The sequence below is a fragment of the Thunnus albacares genome, chromosome 22 (genome assembly GCF_914725855.1).
Source record: "Thunnus albacares chromosome 22, fThuAlb1.1, whole genome shotgun sequence".
NCBI classification, from domain to species: domain Eukaryota; kingdom Metazoa; phylum Chordata; class Actinopteri; order Scombriformes; family Scombridae; genus Thunnus; species Thunnus albacares.
Window position 1 is genome coordinate 19,557,616 of NC_058127.1, and position 16,303 is coordinate 19,573,918.

Consider the following 16,303-nt stretch of genomic DNA (forward strand, 5'->3'; position numbering starts at 1 on the left):
TCGCTGCCTTCTGCCTTTATTGTGGCTTTGATAAATGGTGATGCTGGCGAAGCAAGCAGGTGCCAGACTTGTTCTGCTTAAGGCCAACAACAAGTGCACAGACTGGGCAGAAGGACCGGGCTACTTCATCCAAACACGTAGCTGGCTTTCAAATTTAAAGGGACAGTTCAGTCAGGAGGGATTGATGCCTGCAGGGAATTTGTCTTTTCCTTTGCTCTCCTCTAGAGAGAGGGCAGAGGTCAGCGGCTTTGTAAGACGGCAGTGATTCAGCATCTTGTTTAGGGGACACTTCAGCAGAGTGGGTGCAAGAGCCTGAATGATAGATACGAAGGATGGGTCTCTGAACTGATCCTGCCACCCAAACTTGCCATGGCTTTCTTGGAAAAGTGGCTGTGTGCATCATGTTATTCACGACCATTATGCAATGCCACGACTTCTATGTGATTGCATTTTTGTTTGTGTCTCTATATGTTGAGTAAGAAAGTGATGAGGTGAGCAAAGAGCGAGCCAGAGACAGATGTGGAAGGGGCGAAGTGAGTGAAAGACAAGCGCAGCTCTCTTAACAGGCTGCCTCTTTGTGTTGTGACCGACGGGGTCATCGGCACAGACTCGCCAGCTTTCCTGTTTTCTGGAAACTGACAGACTGCTGAAATGGAGAGCATAAAATGAGAAGAGACATCTATCACAACAAAATAATAAGAAGGTTATGGAGCAATAGTCATACAGAGCTATTTTATGACCCTTTGGAGATTGGATTGTGATGTGCGTGAGTGTTTGTGTATCTCCGTTTGTGCATGTTTTAAATGTATTCTCTTTGTATGCAGAATAATAACTGCAGTTTGTTTTTGTGTATTTGACCTTATTGTTTTTTCCTCCTGCATTTTCTTCCTTCTTCCATTTCCTTTTCATTATTATGTCTGATGATTTTCTCTTAGTCCTCCCTGACTCTCTCTCTACCATGTGATGTTGTTTACACCCAGATGCAGCGAGGAGGAAAAGATTTAAAGGTTGCGTCACCGTGTGTCCATTAGCCTGTACTCCAGCCGGTCACCTGATGGTATTAACGGGCTTTGGTCCACTCTGCTTTAACCCTTTGCACTTCAAATATGTGATCAGCCTACATCTGAGTTCTTCAGGCAGTTTCTTCTTGCTGCTGAATCAGGCTGATCCTCTGAATGAATGAAGTGTCTGTAAGTTAGCCGCCTGTCTCCGTGTGTCATTATGCAACCGTGGCCTGTGGCACGACGGACCCACAACTAGTACAGTTGGAGCGAGTGCCAAACAGCAATCGGAGTGAGACAGAGCGGAAGACACTCAAATACGATGCCCCACAGAGAAATGCATCAATATTTTGTTATTACTGTAGCATCGTCTTTCCGTTATAGTGTTTATCAAATTAGATACACAGGTGTTGCCCGCTGTGTGCAAACATGCATGAAACATGGAAGTCACAAGGACATTTCCATCCAGTAGTTAAAAATAGTTGCCATCCTCACCAGGGTGTGTGTCTACGTGTGTGCATGCTTCTGTGTTTGCATGCGTGTTATGATTACTGAGGAGAGCCTCTTATGTAAGGCATTGTTATTGTTATGAAGAAGTAGTCAGGTGATGTGTGTTTGTGTGTTTATGTCTGTGTGTGTTAAGCTTGGTTTCTATGTACAGTAAGCGACAACCTGCCCAGCATTGAAGCTAATGCACACTGCTTTCAGTTATAGCTCATCTAAAAGACTCTGGCAGACATTCATGGTCTCCTGAGGATGAATTCTAATAGCTTAAGTGATTCCCATCATCTTTTCATTTAGCACCACCAGAAGTTCAAATGTTCATGAAGTTTATTTCCTGGTGTGTAATTGGCTGCCAGTGTGGCTATAGATATTTTCTTATTTTATGTATGGTATCATACACCTTATGGTCCATATTGTCTATCCGTCTTGCATCAGAAAGATGTCCGTGTCTCACTGCGTCATTGATATTATGATACATCTGTATCTGTTGTGCTTGTAAGATGGTGGATCGGCCAATTAGACTGATGTGGAATTGTTCCAGCTCTCTGGTTAAGTGTTTGGGGGAAAGTCATAAAACTGCTCGGCTGAAATTACACACTGCATAATGAAGTTACCATCAGAGTGCGGGATTTTAATTTAAAGAAATTACAAACAAACCTATTAAGTCGGTCACGATTGTGCTTTTACGAACGATACAACATTTGGCAAAAAAAAAGCCAAAACACATAAGTTATATAAAGTACATTTATGTATTTAGAGCTGCAAAATAAAACTGCTCTTCTCTAATAAGTAGCTTTAAAGATATTAAAACAGAAGAGATCATCTAAAGCAACTGCACATAAAGGTTTAATCTAAAGGTGTGGTTTATTAAAGATGCTATATGAGTGTTTTTATAATATATAATGTCTACAGAAATGGAAATAATGTCCGTGTTTAAGTATTAAACAAAACTCTAGTTGGTTTTACGTTGTGTTTCTGTGTGTGTGTCTGTAGTGAGGGGAACAGTGTGGCCCCTCTGCCAGTCAGTTTCAGTGGTCTAGCAGCCGTTTTAATGCTCCTCACATGAAACTCATTAGGGTGTCGGCACACAAGGGAGGGCCTGGCTCCCAGCGGTGCAGCGACTGCACAGATCAGGATCCGTTTACAGTGAGGGAGGGCGGACCTATGTCTAATTTGATAAGTCAGAAACAATGCAGGTATATGAGCGTAATGAGCACCATGTTGCTCTTAAGGCCACCCAGTGTCCATCTACAATACCACCTGCTTGGTTAACAGATCAGCCCGCCTGCCTGCTCACCAAAACTATACTTTTTCTTTGTTTGCAGTCAACAAGAGCTTAACAGAATCTCTATTCAAACATTTATCGCTCCACTAGCTTTCAGTGATGGAACGTTCATTGCTCTATTGTAGTTTTCTGTTTTTGTGCCAACATTTGCACTTGGCTAGCCTTGAAGTATGTGTTTGTGTGGGAGTGGATGGTGGTTCCTTGTAAAAAAAAAAAAAAAAAGACTATTCAAGGCAGACTGAGAAATACTGTAAGTTTCATTACAATAGTCTAGTCTATGTATTTTACTTGCCAGGTAAAACTGCTGCTTCATACTGAATGAGATTAGTGTGGAAAAAGTAAGCATTCAAATCTGATCTCCACAGTTCAGGTAAAGTTCTTTGGTTGCTCTTCTTGTTGGTTTGTTGACAAGGGGACTTTTACTTTGTCGGTCAGCGGTCGGGTCATGATGTGCAAAACCCTCATCATTGCAATGTTTTCATATCAGAGAAAGGCCTGGGGATTATAGCAATAAGAGTGTAACCACATTAAACTGTCTGAAGCGGGCCGTGCTTCTGAGAATACATGCGGACTACACTAGATTATGTGTTCGTGTGGAGGCTGCATTGTTGTCTCCCACCAGGGAATACGTCTTGGTTATGCAAAGACAAGAGAACAGTCTTTCCTCTCTCTCATCCCTGCATCCCGTTCTCTCTCTCTCTCGCTTTCTCTCTTTCTCTGTCATTCCTTCCCAACCCACATCCCTCTCTTTCTTAAGTGTAGCTGATAGGCGCTAGTGGGGTTGAGTGGTACCATGGGAATGGAAAGAAGCATCAGAAATGCTTTTAGCACTTCCTTCATTTTTGTCTGATAAGCTGCAGCTCTCTGCTGTCTGTAGCTTGAGTGCATAACGGAAAGATGTGGCATTTTAAAACCTGCCCTCCTATCTTTATCTCTATAAGACTCTCTCAAGAATACCTCAATTGGTTTGAAAGTTTCCACCAATGCTTGTCGGTTAGTAACTGACTTTAAACTTAGCATCTCTTTCTGTTGCTACATCTTCTTTTTTTTCCTATTTTTCCAAATCCCCTGTTTTCTTTCCTTCTATTATCCTTCATGTGTTATCTTCCAAATCCTCCGTTCTCTCTTTTTCACTAAACAAAGCGTCAGAGAAAAGGAGACTAAGCTAAAGCTAAACCTCAAACTAAAGCTAAAACAAAGTGTTAGCAGGTTTTTTTGCCGATAGCAAACTCATGTGAAGGCTTAGTAATAGAGAAAGAATAGTAATAGAGAGTTAAATGTGAAAAAGAGGAAATGAGAACATGAATGAAAGAGGGATGAGAGGAGCAAATTCCCAACCGTCATCAGCCACCTACAGAAAATCTCCCTCCTCCTTGCATTCGTCAGCAAAGTTCATTAGCTTCTCACTCGCGTTTCGCTCATAATGCGTTCTCTATGAAGCGCTGGCATTGTCTCTGATTCTGAGAATTACATTAGCGGTAAACACGTACATAGTTGTTCGTGCAACTCTCCCACGTTGTTTGCGAACGGTCAGCCCACACAGGCACTCCTGTGACTGGAGCTTGTCATTGTAAAGGTCAATCCGAGTCAGATGTCAAAGGCCACGCACACTCACACACACACACACACACACACAGTCTACGCAAGCATTCCCAGCACGTTTTCATGATTGGGATTCTTTGGTGGCTTTTTTTTTTTTTTTTCTCCCGCTCAGTCCTAATTCTGCATCTGTTTATCTGTTCCCCAACTTGTGTGCAGTTTAAACACAAAACACTCAAAGGTCAGTGCTATGGTACACTGACTTTGTAGGTTGAGTTGGAGGAATTGTTCTCCATCCTTGTTCTTTTCCTCCTCCATTCCTCGCCCCTTCCAGCTGAGTTCTCACTCCCGCGTGCATAAAAATCTTGCAAAATGTGCCGTGTCATGACGTGAGATAGACTTTTCTAAAGTCTGCTGAGTATTCCTGATTTAAAGTCTTGAAGGGTTTAGCGGAGAGGGCATGTGAGTGTGAAAGTAGAAATGATTGCGGTGCCCGGCTCAAGCATATATCATGAACTCATTGGAATTCATCCCTCCTTTCTCCCCTCATCACTCTCCTCTTTAGCCCTCTGTTGCGTGAAAATCCCATCTGATAGAAAGCAAGTTGAAACCAATTATAATTCATAGAGAACAGTTTTCATCATTTAGACACAGAAGGGTACACTTAAGCTGTAGTTTTTTTTTCTACTCCTTGTTCTATTTAATTTCAAGTTAAGCGCAGCCTTTTTAGTATTTTAATCAAATTTAGACAATCCCGGAGGCATTATGGATTTAAACTTTTATTTCACGCAATGAAATCTTGAATGAGTTGGAGGACTATTTCCTGTCTGGGAGGCCACGCTGTTCAATAATGCAGAATGTGTCTGGGGCCAATCATCAGTCATATTAATCAGTATTGATCTTATCGTTCACCAGCACAAGGTGAAGTAAAGGAGAACAAGGAGGGACAGAGAGAAAGTAGTTAATGGTTGTTGAACATGGTTACATTTTTAGAGAAGGAGGGTGAAATAGATGAAAAGGGAGAGAGGAGAGGGTGAAATTAAAACGGAAAGGAGTGAGAAAGTAGGAAAATTAAAATTGGACCGGATAAGCTTTGGGGGAAAAGGACAGAAACTATTACTTATTGATGAAATGTGACGGAGAGAAAAAAGGTGCGATTGATCCGTCTGGACAGGACAAAACCAACCAGACTGACAGGAACTGATAGTCTTAAGACAAGGTCAGAGGTCACGCTGGGTCACCTTGTTCATGTTGAGGCACTGACAGCATCCACTTAACCTGTCACCATCTTGGAGGTCACACACACACACACACACACACACACACACACACACGCACAAACACACACACACACACGCACACAAACTCACACACACAGTCACACATCTGCTTTCACAATGAGTCAGTCCTTTTGAGAATTGGTGGCTGATTGAAAGTCTGGAATCAACAAAAGTCATCAGTCGATCAGTCAGTCTGTCTGTCTGTCGTCTGCTGGCCTTTCTTTGTGTGTGTGTGTGTGTGTGTGTGTGTGTGTGTGTCTCTTCCGTTTGGTTAGTGCATTCATTAATAGAAAGACAGGAATTTGAGGGCACCTTCCATCTATTTACCCATCTTTACATCTGTTTCACACACAATTTTTGTGTTTTTCTTATTTTTAAGTCACCTTTTGTCACTAAACTTTACATGCTGCATAAATAACATGATTATTGATGTTGATTGATCCAATAAAATCAATATATAAACTAAGGTGATTGAGATTGTAAGGTGAATTGTTTACATTTAAGGCTATGGCCTTTGAGTGTGTTTTTGTGTCTTGCTCTTTCTACAGAACCTGTGTCAGCACTAGGGCAAGGGAGGAGTGTGGGAGGGAAGGAAGGACAACTCCCCTCCTCCTCACCCCCCCCCCCCCCCCCACATACCCACACACACATCTCTCTCTCTCTCATCTCCTGAGCAGAATGCTATACTGCCTGCAGCAGCCAAGATCAAATATAAAACCACATGAACAAAGCTGCATGTTGTTGTCTCACTGTTTGTGTCAGATGCAGGTGTTGCATTGTTTAGATGTTGGACACTTCATCATTTTGTGGTGAAACTCCTCACATCAGCACTGCACCGGCGGTAGCGAGCAGTCAGCTTATTCCAGATTTGTGCCGGATGCCATTTTTTTCTTCTCAGTGACAGTTGGAAGCTGCAAGAAGCCACCGTGTGCAGACTACAGAGTTCCAGCGCTGAGCGAAATGCCTCGCAAGTTTCAACTTTGCTGCTTTCTTACAGCACTGATAAATTCACTGCAAACTCAAAACTGCAAAAATAGTTTTTTTTTACCAGTGAACATGTACAGTGGCGTAACCGTGGCAATGTCCAATACTCATTACCTTTAACTTTCACTTCAGGGTAAAAATATAGACATAAAAGCTTGTTGAATTCAATTATAACATCATTAATATAGATGTGCCGGGGTTATGCCAACACATGCGTCGCGCCGCAGCGTGTCATACACAAATGAAACAGTTGAAACTAATCAGGCACTGAAAGCTCCAGGCTTAACTGTGTGTCTATTAGTTTGCGCTAATTTAATTGTAAATGTGTTCGGGAATATGCAACACTAAACCACTATATCATCAAACATGACAAGGGTGTTAAAGTGGTTCCTTTTTTATCATCTGATATTGAAAGCCTCGTCTTCCAGAGGGCCCCTGTATCAAGTTTTAAACCCTTAATTATTTCAGTTTTGTGCAGTATGTTGTATATTCCTAAGTTACTTTATTTTAATCAAATTACCACACAGCAAATCTGAAGGCAGGTAGCACTGAAAGCTGCACACAGGGAGCAGGGACAACAGGGAGGTAAAAGAGGCCTAGCAGCTCATTTTGGCCCCGGGCCCCCATAGCAGGTTAATCCAGCCATGTCTGAATTCACTGCATATGCAGTGCAAGCAAATACAACTAACTCTGTTTACTCTTGCTTCATTAGTTACATGCTATTTTAAGACACTTGATATAAATTATTTGTTCCACCCTCCATATATTTATAGACGCTATTAGTCAGGTGATAATAAAATAGATATAAGGGACACCCAGGTAATTAAACACTATTTTCTCTGACATTGTACCTTTCATCAGAACTGGACCATCAGGTACAGCTGGTTTACGGTTGTAAACATGACATGTGGTTCAACCGGTTCCAGAGAAAATAGAAATGCAGCGTAGATGGCAATTAGTTCATTTACAGTTCAATGAAGCGCAAGCTGGGAAAGAAAGTGTGTGTTCGTACACACACAAACACACACACACACACACACACACACCACAGGTTTGGTGTGTCAAGCAGAGCAAGTTACCTCTCCTGCTATGATCAAGGTAACAGACCTGGTCTTAAAAATCAGTATAGCGACTCCTGTCTGGCACACACACAGACACGGACACACACACACTCACTAGTAGTCTTCAAAGAGAAGCTGAGTAATGGATATTGTAAAAAGAAAGGATAAACTGATAAGACGTGTGAAGCTACTGTGTGTGTGTGTGTGTGTGTGTGTGTGTGTGTGTGTACTATAATGAACCCTGATATCTATTTCCTCTCAGTGTATAGAGCTCGTTCTCTCTTTGGCAGCATAGTAAATCAAACCACCTCTCTACACTCCTTCTCTCTCACTCTTTTTTGTGTGTGTCTTTTGGCAGTCTTGGTTGGCACACAACCATGAGGCCCATTTCTTCCTTATATGCACACACACACACACACACACACACACACACACACACACACACACACACACACACACACACAAAGACAGCTTGACAGTAAGGGCCACCCTGCTGTTCCTACTTTGTGTTTATTGATCGTTAGTGTCTTCCGCTGTGGAGAGAGTTTCTCTGGCAATATTTTGTGTATGTGTGTGTGTGTGTGTGCGTGTGTGTGAGTGTGTGTGCGCATTGGTCAATTTTAAAAAGCACACATCGACTGTGTTGTTTTCTCTCTCTCTGACTTGTTTTCCGCCAGTTCTCCCTCTCTTGTTTTCTATCATCCTCTTTCTACATATTGACCTTCTGTTCAATTTAGTTTGTGTGTCAGTGTGCATGTGTGTGTGTGTGTGTGTGTGTGTGTGTGTGTGTGCTGGTAAGGAAAGCAGAGCAACATTGGGAACATTAATGGCAGGAAACAGGCAGGGGCTAACACAAAGGAAAAACTGTCAGCAGTCCCCCTCACTCACTCACTCACTCACTCACACACACACATGAACACATGTAAATTAACTTTTAAAGTTTTAAATCTTAAAATGTTGCATTATCTGCATGTGCAACCAGTTTTGGAGTGTAGGTTTTAATGTGTGTGTGCGTGTGTGTGTGTGTGTGTGTACAAACCTCTCATTAAATTCCCCCCTCTGTCTCTCTCCCGCGGTCCCTTCTCTCTTCCCCTTACCGCCCCTCGGTCTACCCTCTTCTGCTTTCTTTATTGTGGTTTCTTTTAATTGGAGTCTGAGGTGGTAATTACAGGGAGGGCGGGAGTCTGGGCGAGGAGGAAGGAGGCGGGAGGAGGAGGGAGGAGAGGGGAGGAAGAAGGAGAGACGAGAAGGAGAGGAACAGCCTGGATGTGATGAAAGAGCCGTGGAGGAGATGAGAGAGGGGGAGACACCTTTTCAAGAGTGGCGGTTGTTGAGAACCGACTGAAAGAAGTTTTCTCAAATACTGTTGATGATGCTTCTTGCTCTGCATACAGGCTATAAGTGGAGGTTTGCTGCTGTTGGTGTCACTGGTGCATCGGTTCGTTGAGTGCACTTTTGACTCACTTTGTAAATGTTTTCTGAATAATTTGGTTATTCAGATTATACGTTTGAGTGAGTGACTGCACTGTAGAGCTGGAATCTGCAACTACTTTGATAATCAGTTAATCACAAAGGTAATTATTAAAGAAAACAGCCAAACACGGCCACAGTTCCTCCTAAAGGTGAGAATTTGCTACTTTTCTTTGTCTTATGTGTTCATAAACTGAACATCTTTGGATTTTGGACTGCTGGTCAGTCAAAAAAAGGCTTTAAGAAATGTTGTTGGGGTTTTTTTTTCCACAATTTTCTGACATGTAATAAGCCTAAAATTTATTGAATCAAGAAAAGATTTAATCAACAATGAAAATATATTATTAGCCCTACAGCACTGCTGCATGTTCTTGGTCTGTGAATTACAATGCATTTGGAATGTTTCACATCGTTTAGATTATGTAATCTGACATAAATCAAGTCAAATTGACTTGACTTGACTTATATCCAAATTCGAGGCAATCTGGACTATTAAAACAGACTGATTAGGGCTGCGACTAATTAATCTATAGATTAGTTGTTTGGTCCATAAAATGGTGAAAAAATGTTGATCACTATTTCCCAAAGCCTAAGATGACATCCTCAAATTGTCCCGACCAAGAATCATAACGCAAAGATATTTAGTTTACTATCATAGAAGAGTAAAGAAACCAGAAAATATTCACATTTGAGAAGCTGGAAGTAGAGAATTCGAAAATGTTCTTAAAAAAAAAAAAAGATTAATCAATGACCAAAGTAGTTAGCGATTAATGGACTAATCGTTGCAGCTCTAGGGCTGACACACAGACAGAAAAACACACAGTACAGTTTATTTCTCTGTTGCCTGTGTGCTTTTTCTTTGTTTATTTCTGTCTCCTGTTCTCATTTTGTCCCTCTCTTTGTCTAACAGGATTTTTCTCTCAGCAGACACGGGCTCCAGCATTGTCTTAAAGCTTCCCATCTTTCTGTCCATATTTCCCTTTGTTGCGCTTATAAGAAACTTGTGTGTACATGTCTGTTTGTTTATTTGTGTTTATTTTCATGTGTGTGCTGTGCGTGAAGGTAGAGACGCTAAGGCCTCGGCATTTTGCTTTTTCTGGAGGGAGTAACCTGTGTTAAATGAGATACAGTAGCTGCCCCTCCTCACCGGCTGTCTGGGACACACACGTACACACACACACACACACACACACACACACACAAACACTGCTGAAAGCCAGCCGTGCTGTAAGGATACATTAATGCTGATCCACATTATCATAATTGAGGTGTCTGCTGAGTCTGTATGTGTATTTTGTGGGAGTGTGTGTGTGTATGTGTGTGCGCGTCCAGGGGGAATAGATAGAGAAAGAGAGAGTCTTTAGTGCCAGACAGACACCATACTTTCATCTTTTAGCTTAACATTACAATAGAAGACAGGGTGTCTAAAATGTGTGATTGTGTGAGTATGTGTGTGTGCGTGTGCGTGTGTGTGTGTGTGAGAGTATGTGTGTGTGTAACATCACCGAGGCTGGAAAAGCCTCCTAAAAGCATTATCACACTGATCTAGAAAGCATGTCGACATTACAAAGCACTACACAGGAGCTTCACAGACAGAGTTGGTGGCATCACAGTAAGAACATATTAAGTCTTTGTTTTTCATGTAGCTTTATGGATAGAGAGTGCAGATCAAAGCGAGGACAGACGCTGATTAAAAAAACGACAGAGAACAAAGCACTTGTTGGGTTCTGGGACTTAAGATAAATGGCATCCAAGGTACTGTAGAGAAAGACAGGTGAGGATAAAAACATATGTAGTATATTTATTGTATAGGCCTCTTGATATGAGAAACAACATGAAACAGTTCCATGATGAAACTGCAGGACATTTATCTAATCATAATTAAAAGTTTCAATCAAAAGTTTCCCATGTGACATCATACCGCAGAGTGTGCAGTCAGTCAGATGGCATCATGACATCACAGCATCCAGTATCTTGGGCGATCTCATCAGCGTAAGTGCTTTTATATAACGACCCTCTTGTCCACACGGGACTGAATGGAAATGAGATCCCGGCAGTTCAGATTAGATTAATATCTGTGCTGCCTGATATGTTGCAATGGGGGCATTGCAGAAACGTGTACATATACATATACAGTGCAGTGTGTGGATAATGAACTTAAGCAAGCAAACAGAAATAGACTTCTACATTTTATTCTATATGATAAATGATAAACCTGATATTATAGTTTGTATGAATGAATGGACTTTTTAAAGGGGATGTATCATTATGTCTATATTTATATTCTGGGGCTCTACTGGAATATCTTTGCATGATTTACAGTTAAATAAAACGTTATACTGGCTCTTTATGCAGCCCCTCAGTTCAGCCTCTGTCTGAAACAGGTCGTTTTAGCGCCTGTCTCTTTAAGGCCCGCCTCCCAATGAGCCCACTTTGTTCTGATTGGCCAGCCTATTTAACTCTTTTTTTTCTCTACTTGAAATGGAAGCTTCTCAAATACATCTGTGCATGTTCGAGCCCCATTCTAATCCAAAACATGTGATTGGACGTTAACAACCCATAGGAACAACCATAGCAACAAGGGCTACTTAACGGACAGCTGTTTGTTTGTGGGCATGCACAAATAATCTGACATCATCATGAGGAGGAATTAGAGGTAACTTTGCAAACACATCATTCAGAGCAGACTGAAGCTCTGGTTTTGACTTTCAGGAAGCATTTTTACAGTTCACCTCAAGTTTTGGACCTTTGACCATAATTAACATAGACATTATAACAATATAAAAACAACAGAAAATCACATAAAGCATGATATGTCCCCTTTGACAGACCCTTGATTACTCTACTGTTTAAAAAGCTAGTTTTGAAGACTAAAGAATAAACAATTTTAAGAGCTCTGGAAAACTTAAGTGGACATTTGTTTTGCTATTTTCTGACATGTTTTTAGTCTAAATAATTAATAAATTAAAAAAAAAAAAACAACAAGATGAAAATATCATGCCTATCCATCTATATTAGCAAACACTTCCCGTTCCTGTCCTGAGCTCACCTGTTGCCATTACATCACTGCTGAAATACTGTGTGGAGGCAATTTGCATGTACAGTCAAATGAATTTGATGCTTGCTCAAACATGCTTCAAGTCAAAATCGAATTTAGTAAATGATTGCCTACAGCTATTAAATTAACAGGGTATTGAATGGATAGTAATCTGTTAATGGGACTGTTTGTGTGTGTGTGTCCTGCTGTACAGCTTGGCTATCGCACTAACAGGGAATTTAAAGGAAGGACTTAATGCTTTAAACACTAAGAGGTGATTTGGACTTATCCTCCCTAAACATATGTTTGCATATGTGTGTGTGTGTGTGCTTAGGAGGGAATTTAGGGGTGTGACATCAGCTAATAAGCTTGCAGTTTGTAACTTAATGTGAATGACTTTGATAATAAGTTTCATTCAAGGCCTGCTTGTGAGTTGATGATATTATACATTTGGTATGTGGCTACTTGAAGAAACACCAGCAGAGTGTTTACATATCACTTGTGATTGTCTGAGCGCGTCCATGCGTGTTTTATTCTCACACAAGCACCCGCACACATCCTGGTATTTGCTGGCAGGATCTGCTGTGTGTGTGTATGGAAGTGTTTATGACCAGAGGAAGTGTGCGTGGGGTCGGGGGGGTTGTGGGGAGGGGGGTTTGTAAGTGTTTGAATAGGAAGTCAGCCTTATTCAGGTGCCCTAGTTACACACATTTGAAAAATACACACCAGTATGCAGAGCCGTTAGGCTGGTCGAGTCGCTCAGATATGATAAGGCTGCTTCTGCTATTTGCCATAGGTTTTCAGTGTTGATGATTCATGATTAACAGTATTGTTGACCTATTCACAGAGCCCAGTACCTCATCTCATGTACTGTACTGTACTCCTAACAGGATTTGGAGCTTCAAACCATCCCTTTACTTATCAAAGTTTCTAACACTGCAGCAGTCATTTGTTTCAACAGAGAGAGTTCATTTGTGGAGGCCAGCGTGTCAGTCAGTGGAGATCAGTCCTGCTCTGTGAACTGAACAATGTAGATATGAAAAAAGAGCGGAAAACAGCTTAACTGAGGGATAATGTGGAAAAACGATTCATTTTACAGGCTATTAAATTGTTTTATGTGCTCATAACAGCCAAAGACTTACATATTCAAACCTAAACAAAGATTTGGAAACAAATATTTTTTGCTCTCAAACTTGTGAAAATCTTTATGGGATAATATGTGAGACTACTGAAGGGAAAGGTTCAGTGTTTCTCATCTCTTTTTTTCTCACAGTCTGCCTGCCCGCACCGAGTAATGACACCATGAGAAAAAAATAGCATGTATGTCTTTTTCCTGTCCTTTCAATATATTCCCATGTGTGTGCATTCAAGCATATGGGTGTATGTTTGTGGAGTCAAGTACAGTGCAACATCAGCTGACTCCAATCCTGCCCTGGAGCCTTTTTTTTTTTTTTTTTTTTTTTTTACACACACAAAATACACTGACGCACTTGTGGTGGTGATGACAGTTGAAGGTGAGGAGTGGGACGTACAAAGTGCTGCGCTCATTTAGTTTTAAAGGCACAGCTCCATTAACAACCACTATAACTATCATTTACAACACCTTTTTATCGTGGACAGAGAAATACGGCGCTAACATATCAACTGAAGGGCGAACAAGGGTGTAACAGACAAATGAGTTCTCACGCTGGTGCGTGTTACACACATTGAGATAGAGGTGATCGTTTGCAGTCTAAGTATCAGCACAGAAAGTTAAAGCACTCCTTTTTAAATTTTTAAAGTTTTAAAAAAAGGACGCCAAGGTTAGTCTTCTTAATAATGTATTAGGACAGTAACTGAGATTAGTGTTTGGGCTGGGATAGTGAACTAAAGTGGGTTTTCCTAAAATATTGAGAAAGTGAGCCAAAGTTCAGCTACCTGCTGTTTGGCTTACTGACTCCGTTTTGACCATTGATATTTCAGTTTGTAATCTTATATCTTGTTGACATCTGTCCACTATTTTCTCAGTTAATCGATTAGTTGTTCAGAAATGTAATGGTGAAATTTTTTCATAAGTGTTTCCCAAAGCCAACAAACCAAAGATATTCAGTTTACTATCATAGAGGACTGAAGAAAACAGAAAATATTCATATTTAAGTAATTAAACCAGAGAATTTGAGAATTTTCTTCTTAGTTCATTCATTTAGAAGTAAAATACTGCAGCTAATCGATTAATCGAGTAATTGTTGCAGCCGTTTGCTGGTTCTGTTTCTTTGATATTCATACTCCATGTCATGTTGAACATATGTTAGTTTAGTTTATTCAGCCTGACTGGTTTGCATTATGTATGGACAGTGAGTTTGCATGTCATCTTTGTTGTAGTTCAAACAGAGACGCCCTCAAGACAGACATGGAAACAGAGCGAGTGAGAGAGAGAGTTGTCATACAGTATCTAACTATAATGTTAAGGATAAAGTATCGTATATTTTAAAGCTCCTGTCCAGGTTTCCTTTAAAGTTAAATTCAAGGTGTTATTACTCAATTTTTGAACTACAACAGTATTCTCATGCTGTCTGTAAATAACTGCCTAGCTAAAGCAACCTCTTCCTGAGCAGAGGCTCCTGTGGTTCGTTGACACCGTTGATGTCATTTCAAAAAATAAAAAGATAACCACTAACCGCTCATGTTGTGCTTACGATTGATTCGCTTGAAATAACAAAACTAACTGGAAAAAAAGAGTCACTTCCTCTGCAGCGGTTAAAGTGTAAACAGACAGCCAGAGAAGTTAATCTGCAATATTTGGTGCCAGTTTAACAACACTTAACAACGCTCATAATTCAATATTGCAATGTTTTACTAAAATAAAAAGGAGACTAAGAGCTAAAGGAGGGAAGAAAATGTGGACCAATGGTAAGGAGAGATATTGTGGGGAGTAAGCGAAAGAGAGCTAATGGATTAGTCAATTATTCACGTCTAACCTTTTTATCGTCATTATTCTAGTGGATCGCTTTAGACAAGCTTGAACTATGTGCTGAAGTGTGTGTTTTGTGTGTGTGCGTACCTTCATGAGAGTCGTGCGTGCTGTATGATGCATGCTGTTGGGTTCTGACGTAGAATACGAAGAGCCCATGTGAAGGATACATGAATGAGCCCACACTATGGATTTAACCAGTATGAGACATGTTTGTGTTCATGTATGATGTACACACAGCATAATGCAAGTTTTTTCAGTGTTTTTGGTCTGTCTTTGTGCCTTTGCTTATCTGTATGTGTGTGAGGGTGGGTGTGTGTGTTAGCTGATGGCTTGTCAGCAGGCCAACCAAACCATTGTGAAGCAGTCAGTGCTCTTATATTGGCTGTGCGGCTATCAACCACTGATAAAGATGTCAAATAACATGCACTGCTAATGTTATGAAAATAACTTAGGCCAGTAGACTAGAGAGGAAGCTGTCGGCCAGAGCTGTATTTTAATTTTAGACGGACTCAAATAGAAGTTCAGCTTAAATCTCAGCTTGAAACTGACATAATGTATTTCTCTTTCAAGACGCAAAATACAACGTAAAAAGATTGAATAGGTTCGTACATGCAAGCTGCTCTGCAAGTTGAGGTGCAGCTGAAAGCCATAACAGAGACAAAGCTTCCCTTGTTAGGTCAACTACACTCCAATTCTCCACTCCAACCAATTCCTGCCTAATTTTAATCTTAACCTAACCTCGATTCACACCTTACGCGTAACCTTAAGCACTGACATGACATTTTGCCGCATTAGGATCAGGCGTTGGTCCCCCATGAGGACTATTGGTCCCAATAAGGATAGAAAAACGTGTACACACACAGACACAGACACAGACACAGACACAGATCTGAGCATTTGCCAGGAATGAGCTAAGGGTCATTAATCTTGCTCTGCTGGGAGCAAACTGACCAAATTCGCCCTCACATACACACACACCGACTGCTCGTGTATATACACACTCATATGTACACACACATGAACGTGCGTGCACACGCACACCGGCGGGCAGGAGAAATAAGTTCCTATTCATTCCCTCCATCTTGTTTTGCTCTTGTAAATGAACACTTTGTCTCTCTCTCTCAGCTCTGTTCAGCTTCTTTCTGTTATTGTTCTTAAGCTCCTCCCTGTGCTCAGGTGTGTCCCCGCA

The 16,303-nt window shown here is 41.0% G+C and overlaps 1 protein-coding gene across 1 annotated transcript in view; it reads left to right on the plus strand.

The window, feature by feature from the left end:
- sema4f (sema domain, immunoglobulin domain (Ig), transmembrane domain (TM) and short cytoplasmic domain, (semaphorin) 4F) overlaps positions 1–16,303 on the plus strand; it is a 53,386-nt gene that overhangs the window by 1,390 nt on the left and 35,693 nt on the right. The window lies entirely within an intron of this gene.